At 38.1% G+C, this 16,580-nt stretch overlaps 1 protein-coding gene across 1 annotated transcript in view; it reads left to right on the forward strand.

The window, feature by feature from the left end:
• Positions 1 to 420: 420 nt before the first annotated feature.
• LOC137268253 (uncharacterized) overlaps positions 421 to 16,580 on the forward strand; it is a 140,956-nt gene continuing 124,796 nt past the window's right edge. The window contains exon 1 of the mRNA XM_067802792.1: positions 421 to 509. The gene's annotated coding sequence lies outside the window, so the exon portion shown is untranslated. The remainder of the gene's footprint in view (positions 510 to 16,580) is intronic.

Raw genomic sequence — 16,580 nt, forward strand, 5'->3', positions numbered from 1 at the left:
CAATTCAACTGATTAAATGGATTTTCAGTAATGATGAACAGGAAATCTGACTGTTTAATATTCAGTGGAACCTATACAGTTTTCTCGTAATGATTCAATATGTTTAATTAGAACCAGTTCCAAAAACTTTAATGGAAAGGCACAATTCACACAAGCCTGTTTATTGATCCATATATTTTTTTAATAAAATATGTTTAAACCCAAAAGGAGTAATAAATTTGTTGATTAATATAATTAAATCAGTTGATCAAACCAGTCACTGGACTCTCTGTCTGATTAGAGAGAGTCAAGCTCTCCAAGCTTTCATGAACATCATGCTGCCATACCCAGACATACATAAGTCTCAACTTAGCCTCATATATCATGTTGGACAGTTTATACTGTGTAATCGAAATCGGATCTGTTTCTCCTTCCAGACATTTCCATTTGATAGAGAAGTCGGATCACGGAGAAACTCATCGCTGAGATAGATAAGTCGGAATGAATCATCATCTGTGACAACTTTGATGGTAAGACAGAAATATTGTACAATCCGAGTGTGACATTTATGAAAGGTCTTTTGGCTTTGTCAAAACTGAAGCTGATGGAAATTCAAAACAGGTGATCAAAATGATTTGATCATAAATGATAGGTCTTGTTTTCATCATGTTCTTGAAGGTGGATGCATCATTTGGGTTGGATTTATGAGATATTATTGTTTAAATATTATTTTTTAGATATTAGTTTTTGTTCTTTTTTCATCGGGCTTGCCTTGTCTTGTTTGTGCATTTTAAGTGATGATGAAGACTTTGGTGCTTGATGTGTTTGGCATTGGTTTCACTGGTGAAATATTGGTAAAGACTTATGGACAGGTAGCATCAGATCTGAGTAATGAAGTTTTGGAATGTTGCATTGACAGAGTGACGTCATGCAGTATTGTGATGTCACATAGAGTGATGTCATTCAGTCACTGAATGTTGTACAAAGTGTTGTCATATTGTCACTTAGAGAGATGTCTTGCAGTATTCTGATGTCACATGGAGTGATGTCAAGCAGGATTGTGATGTCATGCAATACTGAGATGTCATATAGTCACAGTGATGCCATTCAGTACTGTAAAGTCAGATAAAGTGATGTCATGCAGTATTGTGATGTCACACAAAGTGATGTCATTCAATCTTGTAATGTCACAAAGAGCAATGTCATACTGTATAGTTATGTCACATAGTGATGTCATGTGATGTTGTGATCTCACTTACTCACTCACTCACTCACTCACTCACTCACTCACTCATGTGACATGATTGTCATATGTGATAGTCTCTTGTGATATGATTGTCCTCTGTGATTGTCTCTTGTGGGGGAACTGTCTTCACTCACTCACTCACTCACTCTGTAGTGCATGACACCTGAAGATGTATGAGTCCCAGGGACCCTCAAATACAGGACTCGAGGTTACCCACAAGTTCCATCACAGTGACATCCATCTCTTAGCACTAAGTTAGTCGTAACTGCTATACATTAACAAAATGTTACAACTATCAAAGCTCTAAGAGAGCTTAAAAAATCTAGGTCCTGCATCCTTTATGTGTTTCCTCACACATAAATCTGACAGTCATGGTACCACTAAATTAATGCCCAAAGCTGCCTTAAACCCTCCTCACTCACTAATGTGTTCTGAGAAATCTACAGTAATGTATGACATTTGTCAAGATAAAAAGATGCGAGATCTCACTCACTCACTCACTCACTCACTCACTCACTCACTCACTCACTCACTCACTCACTCACTCACTCCAAATAATGCTAGTGTAATCACAGCACAAACGATTGCCTTCTGTTGATTGGGGACCACCATCTCAGGATATAACGGTTTCTGATATAAGGTAAAGTTGGCTGTAGCAAATTCAGTGCTAACCCAAAGCAGTTGTAATTAATGTCATTGTTCATGTGAATAGCAAATTTCTGATGCATTGATTTCAGAGATCCCATTGAGTACAGTCTGGGTTCCCATTCAAAAGTGTAGTGCTTGATTAATCCAGTTTTTAATGATAAAATTGCATGCATTTCGGTATGATGAGTTTTCAGTGATATTCCCATGGCAATGTTAAATGTGATAGCTTTGGACTCCTAAAACACTCATGAATTCCTGATGTAAATTGTGTTGGGATCCATGGATACTCAAACAGAATAGAGCACCATCATGAAACATGCAGTTTGTGTGTCACTCAGAGTATGAGATATTTGAATGGTTGAAGTGATTGCTTGCCATAAATGTCACACCCCACCCCATATAACACAATTAAATCCACAATCCACATCCCACAATCCACACCTACATCCCTTAATCCACAATCCACACCCCACATCCCACATCCCACATTCTACACTCCACACCCAAAAATCCACACCCAACAATCCACAATCCATGCCACAGAATCCACACCTCACATCCCACAATCCACATGCCACACTACACACCCAACACTTCACAATCCACAATCCACAATCCTCATCCCACATTACATCCCCCACCCTCCACAAACCACACCACACATCACACACCACACAAAATCGACACCCTACTATCTACACCTCCACCCTACAACTAACAATCCAACATAACCCATGCACACAATAATAACATTACCAGATTCTCAAAGGCAACATTACACCCAATCTTCCTTCACCTCGCTGACTCTCTTTAACATTTTCAAACCAGACAGAAAGATAATGCACATCCAAGAATAGACAAATACATTAACTTCTAGCTATAGGTATGAATGTTGTGCAAGTTTTAAGATTACCTTTAAATCAGGGAAATATTTATTAGACTCAACCTTGGTTTACAGTCGTACCATCTTTGCTTGAGGTGGAAGTACATGGCTAAATATTAATCCCAAGAGACATCATAAATCACAAAATCTGAAAGAATATGTACACCTTAAACAATGTCGAAGATTTGTACCAGTATACCCTTATATATCTATCCTTAAAGAAACATTCAAAAGCAATACATACCGAATAAATACTTTATTCATACTTTAGTACAAGTTATGCAACCATTAACTATCAGGATTTAAAATCTGTTGTGTTATATTTCTAATACGCCTTCAAGGGGTGGTGGGGTAGCGTAGTGGTTAAGGCGTTAAGTGGTTAAGGCCGAAGACCCGGGTTCGATTCCCCACATGGGTACAATGTGTGAAGCCCATTTTCTGGTGTCCCCGCCGTGATATTGCTGGAATATTGCTAAAAGCGACGTAAAACTTAACTCACTCACTCACTCACTCTAATACGCCTTCAAGAGTAGAAACTGATTGAAATGAAATGTGAATCTGTTTTTAAAATGGCCCTGTACTGTGTTGTATGCAATTTGAATTTGAATTTGAATTTGAATTTGAATTTGAATTTGAATTTAAATTTGAATTTGTAAAACTATCATTGTCTCCCTGACTCCCTCAGCTCTCACTGATTGATCATGAGTTGCCAAGGGGTTAAAACATGCATTTTTCACTTTTCATGTACTGAACCAAAATCTTATTCTGTTCTGGAACTGTCTTGGGATAGGCTAATGTAACAATCATGTACGTTTCTCCAGTCTGAGACCTCAATTAAATGCAGGTTTCAGAAATGTGATGCAGGTTAATGAGACTCTTCTGCATATGCAAATTTTGTTATGTTCAAGTCAACTGGGTGTAAAATGCATGACGAATGCCTCACAAATACAATGCTACAAGAATCAGTGTTCCACTGGGAGACTTCCTCCCAAGTTCCTCATCTCATTGAGCCTAAATTTGAAAATAATATCAAAATCCATTTTCTCTTCATTGCATTCAAGATAACTCTAGATATTAGGTAATTTTGAAAAAACTTTTATGGAACAAGTAAAATTGATTACTCAGCAATGAGATGCAGAGCTTATACCATAGATACTATGTGCTATTGATTTCTTGTGTACAAACGTGTGTCATAGATTTGGAGTGAATGTGTTTGGTGTTAGGTGTTTGGTGTTTTGAACTTAGTTGTGGAAAATTAATGTTAAGATTTGTGAACTTCAGGCTTAAAGAAGTTAAAGACTTTGTTGCAATCCAAGACATGACCATTCAGAACATCCTGGCATAGCTACAGGAGACAACTCTGGTCATTTTAGTGTGCTGGACCACCCTCTGACCAAGAGGAATAATTTTCTTCAGAAATTATTTTGTACCTCTCATATCTGATGAGATCAAATTCTATGATGTCAATTAATCACAGTGATGCTAAACTTTAAATGATGATATCATACTAAAAATAATCCCATTATGATATCATACTAAACATAAATAATAGGTAGTTGTAATCTCCATGTCCTCACTTATCCTAATAGCACTGGTAGACAGGAACACACATGTAGCCATTACCAGTGTAGCATGTGGCTGTAATGGAAAAGAGCAGAATGCCACTAAATTTCATGATTTGGGTCATCACAAGGGTGCTCCCTTCAAACCAAATCTTAGATCTACATTAGGGATATCAGGCTTAATTTAAACAAAATCCTTTTTGCAAAACTGGTCATTATGATTAGGAAGACAGTCTGATTAGCAGAACCTTGAGATGTAAATCACATAGTCAATGACTCCAGGACAAAGGGAGGGACTACTCTGTTGAGACCTGATAAACCAAGATGAATGTAATCGAATTGCACATTAGTCATTTGACCTTGCATTACAGGGCATATGTTAGGGCGGGGACTGTGAGCGGTCGTCTATGTCTTGGCTTGTCTGGTCATTTGCGACAGCTGGAGGGCCAACTGAATTGATGTCCAAATGGTATCGATTATTTCATGGGTACTTAGGTGATGGATTGTTAGGATATAAGTCTGAACATGTCTGATATTGATGGATGAAGCATTGATTTCAGTGAAATTAGTAAAGAATCCAAACTGATGTATAGATTTTGGTGGTCTCTAATGGTTACTTTCTGTTTGTTTTGTTCTTTTTTTGGTTTGTTTGCTTCTTTGTATCCACATAAGAACAAGGTCTGTACACATATTGTCCAAAGCATGCATTAAATAATTTTGTTTATTGCTACTTTGAACTGAAATTTAGTTATTGTGCAGAATGTCCATTTGATGGGGAAGATCCAGGTTAGAATTGATCTTCAGCAACCTACGCTTGTCATAAGAGGTGGCTAACAGGATTTGGCGGACTTACAGGATTTGGCGGACTTACAGGATTTGGTGGACTTACTGACTTAGTTGACACTTGTCACAGGTTCCCAATTTTGTAGATCAATGCTCATGCTGTTATATTATGAAATCTCTGAATTTATTGCATATTCAAATTGCAACTTTCCACGTTTTCTTGCCTTCTGGTCTTCTTCTCATTTATTGCTTAAAAACTGTGTATGTATGTATGTATGTATGTATGTATGTATGTATGTATGTATGTATGTATGTATGTATGTATGTATGTATGTATGTATGTATGTATGTATGTATGTATGTATGTATGTATGTATGTATGTATGTATGTACGTACGTACGTACGTACGTACGTATGTATGTATATGACATGTGTTTGTGTGCATATATTTTTGTAGGTAGGCATACATTACAAATTCGATATATTATACACATTATATTATAATCTATACATACAGTAGCATAAGAATATCTTCTGATGCACATTTGATCAATGACAATTCACACAAATACAAATACACAAATTCAAAAGATGGAAATAAAAAAGAAAAAAATCATAAAACAATTATACTCCAAATAAACGAGAATCAATATTTTAAAAAAAATGCTCATACTGTTGATCACTAGATTGTCAGGTCCAGACTCGATTATTTACAGACTGTCGCCATGTAGCTTGAATATTGCGGAGACCTTTGAAGATCAGGGTTAGAACTGATCCTCAGTAAACCATGCTTGTTATAAGAGGGGACTATTGGGTGTCATCGTATCCCAGTTGTGTAGATCGATACAATATGTCTTCCTAGTACCATGGATTTAAACCCAGGACCAGCAGATCCTGACCTGGTCAACTTTACCACCCAACTCTTCCTTAATATTTGGGATTCATACTCATGATCAGAAGATGGTGGCTTTGTTAAACAACCCAATTTGACCTCAAGGTACTATAACTGAGTCAGGATGTCTGTCTGCTTTGTGTGAGTAGCTTGGAATTGAGCACTTGACGCTGGTTACCCCAGCTGACCAAATCCAGAATGAAAGCCGGTTGTAGGATTATGTCCAATTTCTTCCTGAGGTAATTTTACATTTCTGTGTGATTTATTGAGAATGGAGACTATGAACTGTCATTGTCCTGACCATTTCCCAGTAGACATTTCCGATTAGCCTGGCAATGGATAGAGCTGAACCCAACCTACAGGCATTGTATTTTCAGTTCAATGAAAACTTTCACCAGTGACACAGAAGAAGAATTACATTTCATGAAGGAAATATTTCTTGAAAGTTGATAGAAACCATTACCTCGATCAGATGAGACTGATGTGATTCATCCATCTCAATGCACAGTTGTCAGGTTGTTTTAGAAAAAGCCCAGTCTGTCATATGGACCTTGGAAATATGTACAATACATGGTACGGTGCTCTCTGGTTGGTCTACTTTGCTGCAGTGTCAGTAAAATCACAAAATTTAAATTTTGTACCGTGTTTGAACCGAAAAAGTGTGTGAGTTTAGCTTTAGCAGTATTACAACAATATAACAGTGGGGAACACTACATATGGGCTTCAGACATTGTACCCATGTTCTGAATCAAACCCGAGTGAGTGAGTGAGTGAGTGAGTGAGTTTACTTTTATGCCACTTTTAGCAATATTCCAGCAGCATCATGGTGGGGAACACCAGAAAATTGGGAATCAAACCCAGGTCTTTGGCTTGACAAGTGAACACTTTCACCACTAATCTGCCCCACCACCCACTTTTGAAAGAAGAATTAGTTATGGAACATTATAATTTTCCCGAAGGAAACATTCTCAGATATGAGTGTATGTCTTTATGAATGAGTTAGTTGGGTTTGATTGTTTTTCACACTATTACCTTCATGTTGTCACACATCAGCTGCACGTGGACTGAAAGTTGGAGATGATGCAAGTGTGAGACAAACTTGGCGACAATTCCTAGAAACAACCACAGTGGACTTAGATTCAAACTCACAAAGTCTATGGCATGTCTAAGGGACACATTTGAATTACAGTGCCCTAGATGACTAAGGCAGTGGCGTACCTACCATTGCATAAGTCTTTTTGTTGCTAAAAGGTTGTACAAGCCCTCAGTACTGTCTGAATATAAAACTTTGCAACCTATCTGGCTTACCTGAAAAAAATGACTTGCTACGTGCTTGAAAGAAACCTAGTGTCCTATTTCCCTGAAATTCCATTCATACCTTGTGCTCCAGGGCACTGTCTTTATGTGTCTACCTGGCACATTGTTCAAGCTGGAATATACCAGAGGCTGTAATCTACAGGTTGTGATAACATATGAATAGAAGGAGACAATTAGCTTAGAGCTGGACTAATGTTTAGCCTCAGAAAATGAATGATTATGACTGACTGAGTATGGTTTTAAGCTACTTTTAGCGATATTTCAGCAATATTTCAGCAATGTCATGGCAGGCAACACCTGAAATGGGCTTCACACATTGTACCCATGTTATGAATTAAATGTGTGTCTTTGGCATGACTTGCAAACGCTTTTACCATTAGGCTACACCCACCACCCTGAATAATTATGAAAGAAACAAACAACTCCATACACATTGAGAAGAAGTCCGAGATGAGATTCAGAATCTGAGGAAAAGGTAGACTGGCTTTATTTGGGTCTTTGCAGAAAGGGCCGAGTGGAAATGAAAACAATGTGGCTCTTAGAGACAGACTAGTTGATAGTCAAGCCGATTCATTCAGAAAGACTACAAATTATGACATATGTTGTAACCATACTTGACATTCAGTACTAAGGGTCTGAAACAAGATCAGACGGAGTCAATACAATGTATCTGAGTGGAGCCATCCAAGCTGAGCTGTGGGATCATACCATCAGACCGGCACCAGACTGTTTCCATTGGACTGAAATAGTACACAAGGCCTTGACTAACATATTGTCTCTGAAATTAACATATAGTATTCCCAGAAATTAATGAGAATCATGTTGCGTTATGTAACTCATTACGTTTATTAACTTCTGGCGTTTTACTTACATAAACATGTTAAAACATCATCCTTTTACAGTCTCAGTCTTGTTTTAGTACTTTGTTAGACCTCCTCGCTCAGCAACGCATGCCTGAATACGCCTAGGCACACTACCCATCAAAGTTTGTAGGTAATCGTGTGACAGGGTATCCCAATTTTGGACCACCTCGGCCTTCATATCTTCAATATTTCTCAGTCCCTTTTGGTTTATTCTGTCCTTCATGACTCCCCACACATTCTCAATTGGGTGTAGGTCTGGGCTGTAACTGGGCCAGTCTAAAACTTGAACATTTTCGCCCGACAACCACTGTTTTGTGTAGCACGCAGTGTGTTTTGGGTCATTATGATGCTGGAAAATCCAATCATCTTCATACAATGTTTGTGCTGTCGGAAGAAGGTGACCATTTAGAATGTCAACGTATCTTTCTTTTGTCAAGTTTCCCGTGAAAACACACAATGGCGTCACTCCGCAAGCCGATATGCCACCCCACATGTGAAACTTCGGGCTATGTTTTGGTCGCTGGTAGATAGGTTTGACAGTATCTTTGTTCCAAATTTTCACACAATTAGGGAAAAGCCAAACAGAACTTTCATCCGAAAAGAAAACATTATCCCAATCTTGATTTTCATGAGCCCAACACCAGTTTAAACGTTTTTCCTTTTGTGCATCTTTCATCAACGGCGAGGGAATTCCACGTTTTTTCACCCAATTAAGTCTCTGTAATTCCTGCCTAACTGTTTCATTGCATACCTGAGGACTTCCTCTGCTAATCATTTCATTTCTGACGTTCTCAACACTTTTCAATTTGCCCCTACTCACAATCTGCCCAAGTCTTCGGCGATCCACAACACTGAATTTCCTACGCCAACCTGCCCCTGCTTTGTGCTCTATCCCGGTTCCTGTTTGAATATTCTTCAAAGTTCTGTATACAAGCTAACACTTTAGCATCAGCCTCACCCCTTTCAAAATCATCTAGAATGAGCTTTCCTTTCTCTCTTGCTGTAAATTCTGCCATGTCAACACAGGAAGCCGTCTGCTCAGACAAGGGAGATAACTCTTGACATAATGAGCTGCCTTCTAAGCCTTCAAGAGTTGTCTCCCTTATTTAGTATGCTTAGTGCATAGTGAAAGCCCTTTTTCCAATCTTAGCATCATTAGAAAAAAACCAAAGATTTTCTCAATAATTTCTGGGAACACTGTATTTTACAGAAAACACAGTTCCCGAATCATGATCATGAAACATGATAAAGAGGAGCCTAGAGACTTTCTTCATCCTAAAATTGTGGAATTGTAGTCTTGCCACAAAATTTAGACTTCCACTGCCTTTCTTGGATATATTTGTTGTATGTATGTTCCAATGACAAGAGGACACATACATGTACATCCCAATCATTGTGAAATATTCCATTAAAAATAGTAGGGGATATTCCATTTTGTGAGCACACCACAAGCCAATGCCTATGTATATGAGACAAAGTAATATATATCCATACAGATGAAACATTTCCAAAGGAATGGAATGAATTGTTTCATTTTCCCTTAATGCCTCTTCATCATCTGGTTCCACCTTGACTTCCTCATTTGCACTTTATCAGCCTTGTAAATCCAATTTCCACTACTTTTTCTTAGCAGTATAATATGTGAATGGTGTGTTTTTTCCTCCACAAATTTTTGTTTTAGTATAATAGTGTGGACTATGAGGTCTTTGATGTAAAAAATATCGTTTCAGATGGTAGGTAACCCATAGCTATCCTGGTAGATATTTCAAGATGAGGGCAAGCTGTCTGATATTCCATTAAAAAAAAGTTGGGATATTCCATTTTGTGAGCATACCACTAGTCAATACCAATATATTGGAGAAAAAGTAATTTATGCTCATACAGATGAAACATTTCCAAAGGAATGGAATAAATTGTTACATATTCCCTTAATGTCTCATCACCTGTCTCCTCCTTGGTATCATCATTTGTATATTATCAATCTTGTATATCCAATATCCTCTACTTTTTAATGGTATAATATTCAACAAAGTTTTATCAAAATTGCTTTAAAAACAGTTTGCACATAGTTCAGTTTACTTCTTTTCTTCTGATAGCATGGTCAGATGGTAACATAGATAAAAAATCCAATATCTATTCCTCTGATTAACTGTTTCCAGTCCATCAGCGTATAGTTTTAAAACATCTACATTGGTGTTTACTTTTGTACAAGCAGGTGTGATACCTGTGCAAAAGTTAACAAGGACAATATGTTTCTTGAAATCTACGCAAGAATGTCAGTCAAAGTTTGAGTCATCATCACATGATGCGAAGAAGTAGACATAGCAATTGAAAACGAAGTCAAATATCTCTTGCTGTGGAAAAGTTACAAAGCATGTGATTATGTAAACGATTTCAGCTTCAGTATGTTAACATGATAATGTCATTTTGAAAACCAAAACAAATGTTTTTCATCAAAAACTTAATAGTGGACAAAATTTCACAAGCTATGGTCATTTTATATGGAAATATGTGGTAAAAGGAACCTAACCTTTTTCAAGGAGACTATGTCTCCAAGGAAACAAGCAGATGTGAGATAGAATTCAGTCCGTGCCTGAGAGTCTGGCTCAATTTGCTTTTGGAGTACAGCCATAAATATTTTAATCAATATGCACATATAATTTGTCATGTCTAAGTGTTGATGACATAGCAGGTTTGAGGTGACAGTCATGCCATATTTAATAACACACATATTCAAAAGTATGAGTGTGCTGAGTCAGCAGAATATTGAAGGTAGCCTGGAACTGAAGCACCAAACCAAAGCCATGCTGAACCATTGGTGAGATCTTAACTCTCTGACCAAAGTCTTATACAACAACTTTTGTCTCAATACTAGGAATACATTACAAACATAAACATTCCAGAAATGTTGCCCTGCCCTCCTGCCCTGCCCTGCCCTGCCCTGCCCTGCCCTGCCCTGCCCTGCCCTGCCCTGCCCTGCCCTGCCCTGCCCTGCCCTGCCCTGCCCTGCCTTGCCCTGCCCTGCCCTGCCCTGCCCTGCCCTGCCCTGCCCTGCCCATGCTTGTCATAAGAGGGATGGGTGGTCTGAGGTTCGCTGACTTGTTAACACATGTCATCATATCCCTGCCCTGCCCTGCCCCGCCCCGCCCGTGTATAAATTGATATTCAGAAACCCATGCTTGTCGCAAGAAGGATGGGTGGTGCGAGGCTCGCTGACAGTTAAATTGGTTAACACATGTCATCATGTCCCAATTGTGTAGATCAATGCTTGTGTTGTTGATCACAAGGCTTGATTATTTATAGACCATCACAATATTTCAAGATTATTGCTAAGTGCGACATAAAACAGAACTCACTCACTATTTTGTAAATGGTTGATAATAAAGTGGACAAGGCTTATGATTCCATTATTTTGCTGACTGATATCACTAATCTTGTTTACAGCTTCTCCATGTAAATGAGTTAATGTGGTATCTGAGAATTTATTCTGGTAATCATTTATTGAAACTTGAATATGCTTTTGTGTTTGTGAAATGTATATTCTGATGGGCAGATATTAATGTCATGATGTTTAATGGCATTTAGAAGTGATAATATCGCAAAGGAGTGAATTGCTGGATGTAAATGTCATTAATAAAAGGAACATTACCACTGGGTGATGTGTACCCATGCCTTCCTTTTGTACATTAGTACATCTTGTACTTAGTACTGTCAGTATGAAATGAATACCTGTGGCTTCCACTTATGTATTGCTAATGCCAATTACAGCATCTACAACAACGAACTTCCCTTGTCCTGTGTCCGCCATTATCACCTTATTACCTTGGTTGTTCTCATGAATACACTCTCCACATCCAAGCTTTCGGTCTTTCACTTGATGAAGGGGTCAGATCTGAGAAGCTGACCTCTATGAAGTCTCTCCCTCATGATATTAGAGTCAACTCTATCCTTCCCCCACTTGCTTCCTCACTCTCTCACTCACCCGCTTACTTAAGAACTCACTCACTCACTCAACAATTCACTCAGTTTACTCACTCAACAACTTACCCCCTCCAACCACTCATTCACTCACTCACCCAACAATTCACTCAACAACTTATGCTCTTCAATCACTCACTGACCTACTCACTCAACACTTCACTCACTCACTAACTTACCCTCTTCAACCACTCACTCACCCAACATCCAGGTACAATGACATGTGTCATGAACTTGACCTTGTAATATTGCCGAGGGCAACGTTAAAAGCATTCACTCGTCACACAGAAAGACCTAGGTTCGATTCCCCACATGGGAACAATGTGTGAATCCCATGTCTGGTGTGCTCCATCATGTTATTGCTGGAATATTGCTAAATGCAGCATAAAACTAAAACAAACTTCCTCACTTGCATACAAACCCATCCTCAGCCTGACCATCCCTCTCCCACCATACATTTACCCACCCACAAATGATCCCTATGGAAAGTTATATGTGTCATTTCAATAGTAGTCCTATTCATGAGATGCAGCTGTGGAGTGCATTGTGCACCATAGTGAACATTTGTTGCCTTGTTTTGATCAAATAAAGTTAAATAACAGTCCATCAAGAGAAAATAGTTTTAAAGCTGATGCATCACAATTGTGTTCTCAAGGTGTAAATATTTAATTGCCTTCATGGTTGATGGCTGGTAGTTAAATTTCATGTCTGTCACACATTCCAGGTTGGACGAACCACAGCTATGGTTGGTGGAAAAGCCTGTTACATTGTAACCAAATGGTGACCATAATGTCAGTTACTGGTGACAGTGTGGTTTTGTGGAGACAATATGGGCTGGTTGGTTACACTGTGGTTTTGTGGAGACAATATGGCCTGGTTGGTTATACTGTGGTTTTGTGGAGACAATATGGCCTGGTTGGTTACACTGTGGTTTTGTGGAGACAATATGGACTGGTTGGTTACACTGGTTTTGTGGAGACAATATGGGCTGGTTGGTTACACTGTGGTGACAATATGGACTGATTGGTTAGCTTGACTTAAGAATCACAGTTCACTCCATCCCCAGGTATAGTGTAGTTTAGTACAGTTTTGCCCTTAACTATTATAGCCTTTGATCTTATAGGGAAACATCTTGAAATCTTGTTTAACACTACCCTCAGCAATATTCCAGCTTTGTGGTTATGGTTTATAAATAGTCTGGACCAGACAAAAGAATGATCTACGCTTTTTCGATATGATGATGTTATTACAATAGTCTGTTGCGACCATCTATTGCAATACTATTGCAATAGTTCTGTTCTCCTTGGATTGTCTCATTTGAAGTCATTTCCCAAATGAATGTATAGTTTATATGAAATGAAAACAAGTTGAAGTAATTTCACTGACTGACAAGAAACTTGAAACCCAGATCAAGTGGAGAGACATCTTAGAATCTTGTTTAACACCACACTCAGCACTGTTCCAGCTGTGTGGTAAAGGTCTGTAATAAGTCGTGACCAGACAATCCAGTGATCAACAACACTGATCTATGCAAATGGGATATGATGACGTGTCAACCATTGAAGTCAGCAAGCTTGACCACCCAATCCTGTAAGTCGCCTCTTATGACAAGCATGGATTACTGAAAACCATCGTTAGCCATGATCTTCATGAGTGACGATATGGGCTGGTGGTCGCATTGTGAGTTTGTGGTGACAATGTGTGTTTTGTAGTCACAATGTAATCAACTGAATAATATTATTTCAATAAACTGAAACTCATAAGATGTTAAGCCATACAAATTTCAGTTTTGTTCCTACAAATATTACAAAAGCAAAAAGAAAACCAAAATGCAATAAAGTTGAATGATGTTCATTTCTTATAAATACGATGTGATATATGTTTAATAACTGAATATTGCCTATTCTGAAAGAAGCCTGAATTAAACAATCCATCATGCCTGACACAAAAACCAAAGTTATTGAAACACAACACATCCATATAACACAAGTGGACATGGTTGTGTCTTGTGTACCTGCACCTTTTCTATTAAAAATCATTTCATGAGCTCAATGCGTACAAGAATTATGGCATTGTCAATTTTGGTTTTCCAACTGAATATACAGAACATTAATATTTTCTTGAACAAATGGAACACACATCCAAATGTGTCTGCCGCAAGTAAAATGTACCCAAATGTGTCTGCCGCAAGTAAAATATACCCAAATGTGTCTGCCACAAGTAAAATATACCCAAATGTGTCTGCCGCAAGTAAAATATACCCAAATGTGTCTGCCGCAAGTAAAATATACCCAAATGTGTCTGCCGCAAGTAAAATGTACCCAAATGTGTCTGCCGCAAATAAAATATACCCAAATGTGTCTGCCACAAGTAAAATATACCCAAATGTGTCTGCCACAAGTAAAATATACCCAAATGTGTCTGCCGCAAATAAAATATATCCAATTGTGTCTGCAATGTTAATTCTGGCACCTAGAGCGAATCAGACTTTTTAACATAAAAAGTTGTTATTCATGGAATTAAGGCTGATGTGACATTTTCAGTAAGTGCTAGCTAACCAGTAATGGCTAAATGGCAACTCAGAGCCAAGTCTGTTTGAGTTCCCTTCCTTGTGTATGCCAGGATGCCAGAGAAACAAGAGCTGGAGGCCAGAGGTTTGTTCCTTTCACTGTGTGCTACTTAATGTTATCTGCCTGGTATTAATACAGGTCAAGGTTCAGGTTTGGTGCACAGCAATCCATGAAGATTTGGGTTAGAATTGATCTTCAGCAACCCCAAGGATGTCCCAAGAGGTAACTAATCGGATAGTCAGGCTTGATTACTAGGTTGACACATGTCATTGTATCCCAATTATACAGACGATGCTCATGTTGTTGATCACTGGATTGTCTTGTCCAGAATTGACTATTTACATATAAAGCTGGAATATTGCTGTGTGTGGCACTAATATCAACAAACCAACCTGTGCCTCAGTGGTTCAGTATTCATGTGAAACTGTATTGGGCTGCATAAAAACATTAAATATTTATCGAGCACATTTTTTCAAAAGTGACAAAAATTTAGCAGCAAAATGTGATGAGGGAGGAACACATTTATATTTTTTTCTCTGAGAAATACAGCTTGGGAAGTTTAGCATGTGTTAATGAGTTGTAGATTTGGTCACACTCGTTCTTACAGACTCATTCTTATGGTGGACAAATATACGATGGGATGCGGCCAAGTCAAAAATATTTTTTTTCATGGCAATAAAAATTGTTACACGCACAAATCAAAGTGCCGCGCCAATGCCCGAGAAACATTTCACGTGTTTTATTCAGCCTTAGCTATGTGGAGGTAGAAGAAGCATAACACCCCAAGTAGTCATGATGAGGTCAAACAGCAGACGCACTGTGTAGTGCTTACATGCTGTTCTTTAAATGATGTAAACCTCAATGCTATGTTAAACCCGATTCTTAATCATTTCAACTGAAAGACGCATTTTTTTATATTTTGGCCAATCAATACTCCTCATTTGTTCACAGTTAGAGAGGGAAAAGGATCATTACAGTAAATATCTGCGTAAAATAATGCATCTTTTCTGTAATTGCACCAGCTTTCATTGTTCATTGCAAGTGCAATTCCTCATAACGATGTCCTGTTTTTTGTCATCTGTCTGGCAAACAAAGAAATTAACCCCAAAGGTCACAAAACTGTCCATATATAACAAGTATATGACCAATTACATGAGCAATGGCGACACGATTCAGAAGTAGACAGGGGTTGTTGCAAAAGTTGGATGTGGAAGACATAATTGCCCCATGTATCCTACAAAAGTTGGACTCTGGATAATTATGAACGATATATTGTTTCCTGCAGATCATAAATATTTGCAGGATATTGAAAAAGTTTCAGATTACATCTCTAAAAGTTTTAGAGGATAGTTGGATTCCACAGGAAGTGACTGAAAGTTTCTGACTGCTTGGACAGGTTGTGATGCAGATGGTATTCTGTCTTATTTATAAAATAATATTTAGATTATCCATGTAGATACTGAATGTCTCTTATTACTTGAATAGGTTGTCATGCAAATAGTATTCTGTATTCTAATTCAAGTTCATCCCAAGTTAAAATAACTTGTCTGAAACCAGCTGTCATTTCAGGTAAAGAAGCTCCTGTGTTCACAAGTCCATTAAAAAAATGGCGTGAATGATATGTTTTCATTCATAACAGTAACATGACGTTGCTTCATCCTCATTTCAAGTCATAACGAAGTTCTGTTGTTAGATAGTTGATTCTCCTGAGAGTCATATGACTGATGACTTGGAATTGTTGTCAAACAAATAGTATGACATTGCAATGAACTTGCACAATTTATGGGATGAACAAATTCATGTTCTATAATTCTGATATTTTTGTCAGAACCAGAATATTTCATCATTGTTTTCAATC

The sequence above is a fragment of the Haliotis asinina genome, chromosome 16 (assembly GCF_037392515.1).
Source record: "Haliotis asinina isolate JCU_RB_2024 chromosome 16, JCU_Hal_asi_v2, whole genome shotgun sequence".
NCBI classification, from domain to species: Eukaryota; Metazoa; Mollusca; class Gastropoda; order Lepetellida; family Haliotidae; genus Haliotis; species Haliotis asinina.